Raw genomic sequence first — 8,232 nt, forward strand, 5'->3', positions numbered from 1 at the left:
TGTAAGTTTAGAGATTTTTTTCTGTCGATCTGTCGACGCTACTTAGGCTTGAAGTTTAACATTTGACATAATTTTTCGACTTCCCATGACAGCAAGTCATGCGGTACATACAGTCATCAAAGTATATCAACTTGAGGGTTCCTACACTCAAAAATGCTAATTTCGCAACTTTATTTGCAGAATACAGATTTTAGAAATAATGCAACTTCTGGCACATAGGAACCTAAAAGCACAAAGAAATCGCTGTGTAATAACTTGGGAACTACGGTACCGAGTTACATAGTTTCTGGGGAGAATCTTTATTTATAGGCCTACAAGCCCATGACCCCTTGACGATGGGGCGAATAAGATCACAATGGTCAACCAAGGGGTCAAATCTTCCCTTTTAGTGTTATAATGTGGGAACTGCGCTGCCTAATTTCTTTACAAAGTACGGGCGTGATATGATGACACCATCCCAATCTCAAATTAGTGCTATATCTCTAATGGACTGACATTTTGGAGGAAATCACTCTTGTAGAACTCAGATGAGGCCTAAAATAGAGAATGGTCTTGATAAGTCTGTTAAATAAATTTCCGGACGTCAAGAACTAAAATCAATAGCAGCAACAACTTATTTCTCAGGGGGACCCTTGCTGGGTTCCAACAAGTCTGTACGACCCTCTAAACACCTAGGCTGTTATTATGGACACCTCATACTTCATAGTGGTATTGTCATGAAATGCATAGGTATGTAATGGGGTCTAGATCACAGAGGAGAAAACACATAGCGTATATTTTAGGCGGATAAATTGCTTAGTCAAACGAAGCTCCCAGTGTGATATATTACACTTTGCCATGATATCTACCGATAACCATTTCATCTACAGTGGTTTTGCACTTTCTCGATAGCATAAATATCTCATATTAATTTATGAAATAAAAAGCTACAAAGAATGTTTTAACATAATCATTAAAGATGAAATTAACAAAACCCAGACTTAAGTACTGTAAGCGGCTTCACCAAACCATGAGGGATATTCTTGATTTTTCACACGAATATTACTCAATAAACCGAGAAGACACACGAATTGAAAGATAAAAGGTTTCAGAATACAATATTTCACACCCTTCAAACAATAGATAAAAAAAAATCATATGGAGAGATGCCTGTGATCTTGTCCCAGCAGGGTTGTAATTGGTAGATAAGCAGCGACTGTCACCATACCAGAATCTGCAAAACTTTGAGCATGATATTATGAAGATGGCTGTATTTACAGAACCTAAATGTCTAATTGTTTTGTTTTTCACCTGGGCGCAACAAGGTTAATTGGGATGCCACATACTGACAGATTTCGTGTTAATTGTAGACTTTTCATACTGCAACAAGTGTTTTTTTTTTTTTTAATTATCCTTGTAGCAAATGTCGGATATAATCATGAACACACATCCATACACACTTTGACACTTTCGCCTTAGTGTTCTGTGTATGCCTTCCGGGTAGCCAAGCACAGTGATACGGACGATCCAAATGTGTGGTGAAATGCCTAAAAAGTCCATCACCTGAGAATAATAACATTGCAATGTCCAGCTATTACTTTCATCATGCATTCGCATCAATAACAAGATTAGGACTGCCGCTTTTTTGTACTGTAACCGTTTTCAGTTCCCAGTAAGTCTTTTTACACACCCATGGCAGCAAGGATACAATCAGTAACACATCATATTTCATTGTCATATTGACGTGAAACGTATTTGTACGGAATGACATCTCTATCAAAGAGCAGGGCATACGGAGCGTCTATTTAGGGCGGATAAGCCGCTTATTCATACGAACCTCGCTCTGTGATTTATTACGTTTTATCATGAAGTTATGATGTCTTGACTAACGTTTTAAGCAAATCTATTAGTCTGCTTCTCGCTGCCCTTCCACTTTTTAGCGCCGAAAAAAAAGCTTTTAATTAGAGAAGAAAAACGTTCGACTTGTCAAGAGATTTACAAGCGGAATGAGCACGAAACTGTAAGATAGATTTGGCGTAATCATAAAGTGCATAAAAACAATTAGAGGAAAGTTTTGAGCGATGTGATAATTGCTAGCGCCATGACTGCAGCAAGAACATTTCTTTGACTCTTGAATATACTATGTGTATATAATATTATATATATATAATATATTATATATTAATATATATTACATAAATGCAACACACACACACACACACAACACAACATATTATTATATATATATTATATATATATATATACAGACATATATATATATATATCTATATATATAAAATATATATATAATATATATATATATATATATATACATACATAAACCACACACACACACACACATATATATATATATATATATATATATATATATATATTAATCAGTGTTTATTAGTCTTTAAACCATTTTTCAGCGCAGAGCTTCGTTTATGATTATGGTATCTTTCTCTTTTACTCTGTTAACTCTAATGTTATTTGTTTACAAAGTTGGCATTTATGTAATTTAGAATAAATATCCTTTCGCAATTACTGATTAACTAAAGGAGACCAATATGATGCTGCATATAAGAAAGTAAATTGTATAAAACTGCTTTTTCCTATGATGAAATTTCCTCGGCAGGAAACGTACAACTTGAGAAAAGGCTTCGAACTGCAATGAACAGTAATCGGTTCCCACATAACGGAACTCCAACAAAATAACGAAGAAAATGAAGTTATAACGTAAAAAATTAACCGATCTTCATCATTAGGCTATCAATAAATCTATTCAAAGAACTCTGCACGTGCTGAAATAAAAACTCTTTAACCTTCCTTGAATATTAAGTATACTTATTTGAAGCATTTGCATCCTGTGAATAGTTATATCTCTTGGTGGCTCCTTACTGTGACACTTTTAATCATCACAGTTTTACAAGACAGCTTTGTTTTTAAAACAGGCATACCATCAAGTGGGGAATGTTCACAACACTTTATCTCCAGTGCACAACATGAAATGTTTGGTCTGTAATGCGCTCAGATCACTGTCACCAACGCTTTTAAAACATGTTCATCTTAACATCGGTGTAAAGGACCATAAACGTCTAATGTTAAACAGACGAACACACACAAACGCAAGTTGCACTGACGTCATAAATTCGTGCACATGTCCACTAGAAACAAACCTTTGAACACGGAACTAAGGAAAATAATAAACACAAATAGTAGAAAAAAAATAATTACCAAAGGTATTTCAATATGGCAGACCCTGCAGCGATGAAATATATGATTCCTGGTGGTCAATGGGGTTTCTTTTCACGTGGCTCCTGAGGGTAGCAAGCAAAATTGTCCTTAAGTGGAAGTGCACAGGGTTGACCGATTGCCGCAGCCCAGTAACGAAATGAGTGTTATCGACCAGCACTGGAGAACGTCGAGGGAAAAAAATTCCGTTTGCTTACAGAATGCGCTGATACCGACACACGAGTAACGATCGGCTTCTTCCAGCCCGGGGAATAATTCAGTGACTTGCACCATCGCTAACGCACCCCCATAAAGGATATTTACATCTGCCTTTTGCCGCAATTAAGGAAATTACGAAAGACGTTTACTGCTTATAGCTTCCCTTCAGAGTGATAAAAACAACCGGAAGGCGTTGAGCGTCGCGTTATATGGAATATAAAGTCAGCGCCAAATAGACTGCAAAGTGATTTGTTGTCCTTAAGGTACTCTGAGCACGCAACAGGTGGGTCCCAAGAACACCAATGTCCGCCATTGGCGAACATTGCTGAGTTTTAAGTGTTCTTTTTTTCTGCATATTCTTTCCAGTCACAACTCCCTTCATATCTATTTCCGCTAACGCTGCATTTCATACCTCATCGTCTTTCACTACACACATAAACTCAAAAAAATTATTTTTCTTACCCCAAGGCAATTCCCATTAACTTCAACACCATGTTCTTGAATGCAAAGGTCATGGGGCAAACAACCTAATGGACTTTTCTAGCCAAAAAAAAAAACAATTAAAAGGAAGGAGGAATGGAAGCCTTTGACTCGGCTCTTGAATCAAGAGAGGATATAGGAGACAGTTAAAAAGAGAAGCAGAGAGAACATTTCAAAGCTAATCAGTCGAGTTGAAGAAACTTATTTGCCGTGTATCCCAATGTTACCATTTGTTTCCAAAGGCAAAAAAGGGAAATAATCTCTAAAATTGGCCGGGACTAGCCTAGTTAAAATATCAAATTGATCTACTTTTAACTCCTTTTTATGCCATAGTTACCTACCCCTTCTCTTTTCTCATTGAAATTAGTTCTGACCAATTAGACAAAAAACATCACAGATGTCAACAAAACCTATTGTAGCGCTTAGCTACATGGATATCAACACTTATTTTAGTGTCCAGCTACGTGAATATCAACGAAACCTATTCTTGTGCTTAGCTACTTGGATATCAGCTAAACCAGTTTAATGCCAAGCAACAAAGATAACATTGAAACCTGCTATCGTGCCCAACGACAGGCATATCAATGTTCTGCTGCTCAGTTACATAGATAGCAAATAAAGCTTTTCCTGTGCCCAGATACATTAGTTAATATGAAAGTTAAAATGAAAGAAGTTCTAGTGAGCATCTACATAGACAAAAATGAACCCTTTTCAAGTTTTCATCTATAAGAATAGCAATGGAACCTGTTCTGGTGGCCAACTAAACGGATGATAATAAAACATGTTCAGATGTATATATATGGATAAAATCAAGTCTGTCCTAGAGTCCATCTACGTGGACAGCAACGGAATCTGATATAGTCTTAATTATTATTATCATTCATATATTACACATCCATACGGATAGACAGCAAATGTCACATTTTCTAGAAAACCAACTATATGGATAGCAAGGAAACTTGGTCTACTGACACTGCTTGTATTGTAACTAGACGCTTTTTAGCGTCAATCTGCATCAGTAGCAATGAAATCTCTTCTGGCGTCAGACCTATTCTCTTGACCAGCTATATGAATGGAAGCAAAACCTTTTTGCAGAACGAAATTAGGACGACAGCGAAGGATCTTTTATTTCGTTCCTTCTTATTCGAGGATAGGAAGGAGGAACGTTACACTGGGATCGGTATATCACCAACCCATTCTTACACCTGACGCATTTTGTCGGGCTCAGGAAGAGGTGAATCTGGGAGGAAGGGAGATAGGGTGGGCGGGATGTAATTTGGAGGATGAAGAGGAATGGCAGTAATAGGATGGTCACAGAGGCGCTAATATTCCCTCAGTGTGATCAACTTTTATTGCTTCAGCACAAGACTTCCACTTACCAGGCGATCGACGTATTGATCGTAAATCGACCGGTAGTAGTTTGGACTCTCAGACCTTTGATTTCATGTGTAGAGGAACGCCTCTTGTCTCTTTTGTTCGTCGCTGATATATATATATATATATATATATATATATATATATATATATATATATATATATATATATATATATATATTCTTGCATACATACACATACATACGGATATATGTAGGTTGATGAAAAAAAAAATGTTATAACTTAACTGATGAAGCTAAGCAAGTTCGACTGCTAGAGGTATGTGTTAAAAATACACAACTATTTATATGGACTCGGGGTGCAGGCATGATATTATACTGCAAACAATGTAAAATAAAAACAAACAAGCTTTGCATGCATAAGTAGCAGTTGCGCCTTTAACATGCACAGAAGCTCAGGTTTCTTGATATCTTGGATAAGGATGGGAATTTGCCTTTCCCCTGGGTGTGAAACACAAACATTTTGCAAATCAGGAGACTTTATTTCAAGAAAGCGTAAAAGCCATGTCTGAAATAGCCTCATTATATCTGAAAAATAAAACCTTATGTTTCTTTGAATTATTATTGTTTTTATTGTCAAATATTATTTTCATCACCAATCAAACTTTATCATTTGAAGGTCATATTACAGTAAAATAAAGTTTGAAGCATGTTTATGCATATGCAGCATCACCCTGAGATCTTAAAAAAGAACTGGCCTTTCTAAAAGTAATTCAGAAATCTAATGAACAAATAAGACGGAGAATAACTATATCGTGACAATTACAGTTTCACGGAATTAAAAAGTACGATATCATTCCTAAGAAGAACAGAGTACAGGAACAAACACAGACTACCAAGAACTGTATTTCATTTAATACACGGTCCCTATTTGTCAGTACCCGTGGAAAGTTAATTAATAAGCAAAGGAGGCGACCCACGTCTCTGAGATACACATTTACCTTTTTCCTTTGTAACCGAGATAAGCATCGGCCTTATGTACTGAAGCCTAAAGGGGAATTCAAGAAATGTTAGTGACAAAGCTAGTTAGATTTATAGGGAGCGGAAAACAGAAATATTACTATTGTAATTTCAAATATGATTCAACATCACTAAGAAAGAAAGAATTACTATTGGTTTTGTAATTATGGATACAGCTATCTCAAAAATATACTCTGTCTAGAGATAATGGCAATTCCTTCAATACTTTTAAAGACAAATGAGTTAAAATAAAAAAAGGTAAATCGGTCACTGATTACCAGCTCTGAATAAATATTGCCTTTAATATTTCAAATACCATAAACGTCTGGCATTGTTTCATGAGAGAAGGAAGGACCTAACCTTAAATCATTCAGAGTTTTGTGAAAACCTTAGGAGTTTTTCTAAATTTTTGGGAGTAAACAGAGAAATACTTCCCGGAATTGTAGAAGCATGAGTGACGATATGATCTATCTAAATAGGGTCGTTTGAAAGTTTGGTGGGTGTAATTGCTACTAATTTCTGGATCTCAGTTTTTTATTCTCTAAATTTCCTTAAAGCACGTCATTCAAGATCACCCATGAAGTACAAATTACCTCCATTAAGGATAGGTATTCGAAGCGAAAGACATTTCCTAGCTTTTCGCACATCACATTACTATTTTATGCGTACAAGTAATTTGACCCGGTCCCCGACAGACTAGAAAAACTACGAAACCTCCTTAAGAACTCCCCCAAATAACGCCGGGAAAGCGTATACTTCCGTGAATATAAAACCGACGTAAACACAGACCCAAACCGTAACCATAACCATCTCGCAGAAAATTACCCGTCCCACGAAAGGCAAAATGCATTCCATCACCACCTGGCCAACTCCCTCCACTTAGTGCCAAAATCGTCTCTCAAAAGCGGCTGTAATTTGCTGCGTAAATCTCCACGTGTGCCAGTAACGGCAGTTACTCACACCACTCGCGGTTTGGTTAGAGAGGGACTGTAATCGCGCCACGCACGGACACAGGCCTCTTTCTTCGGCCCACGCTGCAATGAAAGTTTCATTATTCGGACTAACAGAGCTCAACAAGTTATGTTTGGTCGTGGCAGGTCGTTAACGCGTACAGGCGTTGAATGGACCTTCGTCATGCAATTGCCTGTGACTTGGATGAGTGCATGCAGTATCATTCATATGATCCGGGTTTATTTTTCCATATTTTTCTATGATATTTTTCTGGATAAACATCATTCCACTTCCTCTTCGATGCAACGCTTCATATGGCTTTTTATTGCCCTTTCCCGCTTCGCAAACTCCTTGTCTTTAACTGAATAAAACTCAAGTCGAGCGCATTTGCCAGGAGCCCAACTGCACTGTTTCTCCCTCCTCGCCCATGCAATCTGCAAATCAGTCACGGACCATTCATCACTGCTGTACTTCTGACAGAGAAGAATCCCGCAAAGTACCGCCGATATCAGACGAGAATGAAGGTATAATCATGATTCCATCATTATTAATATACTTATCAAAGCGAACCTAATTGACAAGAACAATACAAAGAATGGTCGTCAGCAACACTAGTCCAGCATCTTAACCGAATCTATAATATTTATTCAACAAGAAGAATCTAAACGGAATTACAACACATTGCTACAGAATATCACACCATCGCACTGTCATTAAAAAAGAGAATCTGGCTGTGATGTAGGAGAGCATGCTGATAAGCTCTGTAACTGTACCGTTCTGGCCACACCCCATCCTAAGGGAAAAAACCGTATGATGAAAAAAATTAGATTTATACACCCACTCAAACACGTGTACGTGCATGCACACACACACACACACCATATATACATAATTTATATTTATATATCTATATATATATATATATATATATATATATATTAAACATATATACATGTTGAGTAGAATCTGATTTTCTATAGAATAAAAAATCGCTTGTCTTCCTGTCTTGAGTCAA

This window comes from Macrobrachium nipponense, chromosome 20 (assembly GCF_015104395.2).
Source record: "Macrobrachium nipponense isolate FS-2020 chromosome 20, ASM1510439v2, whole genome shotgun sequence".
In the NCBI taxonomy this organism is placed as follows: Eukaryota; Metazoa; Arthropoda; class Malacostraca; order Decapoda; family Palaemonidae; genus Macrobrachium; species Macrobrachium nipponense.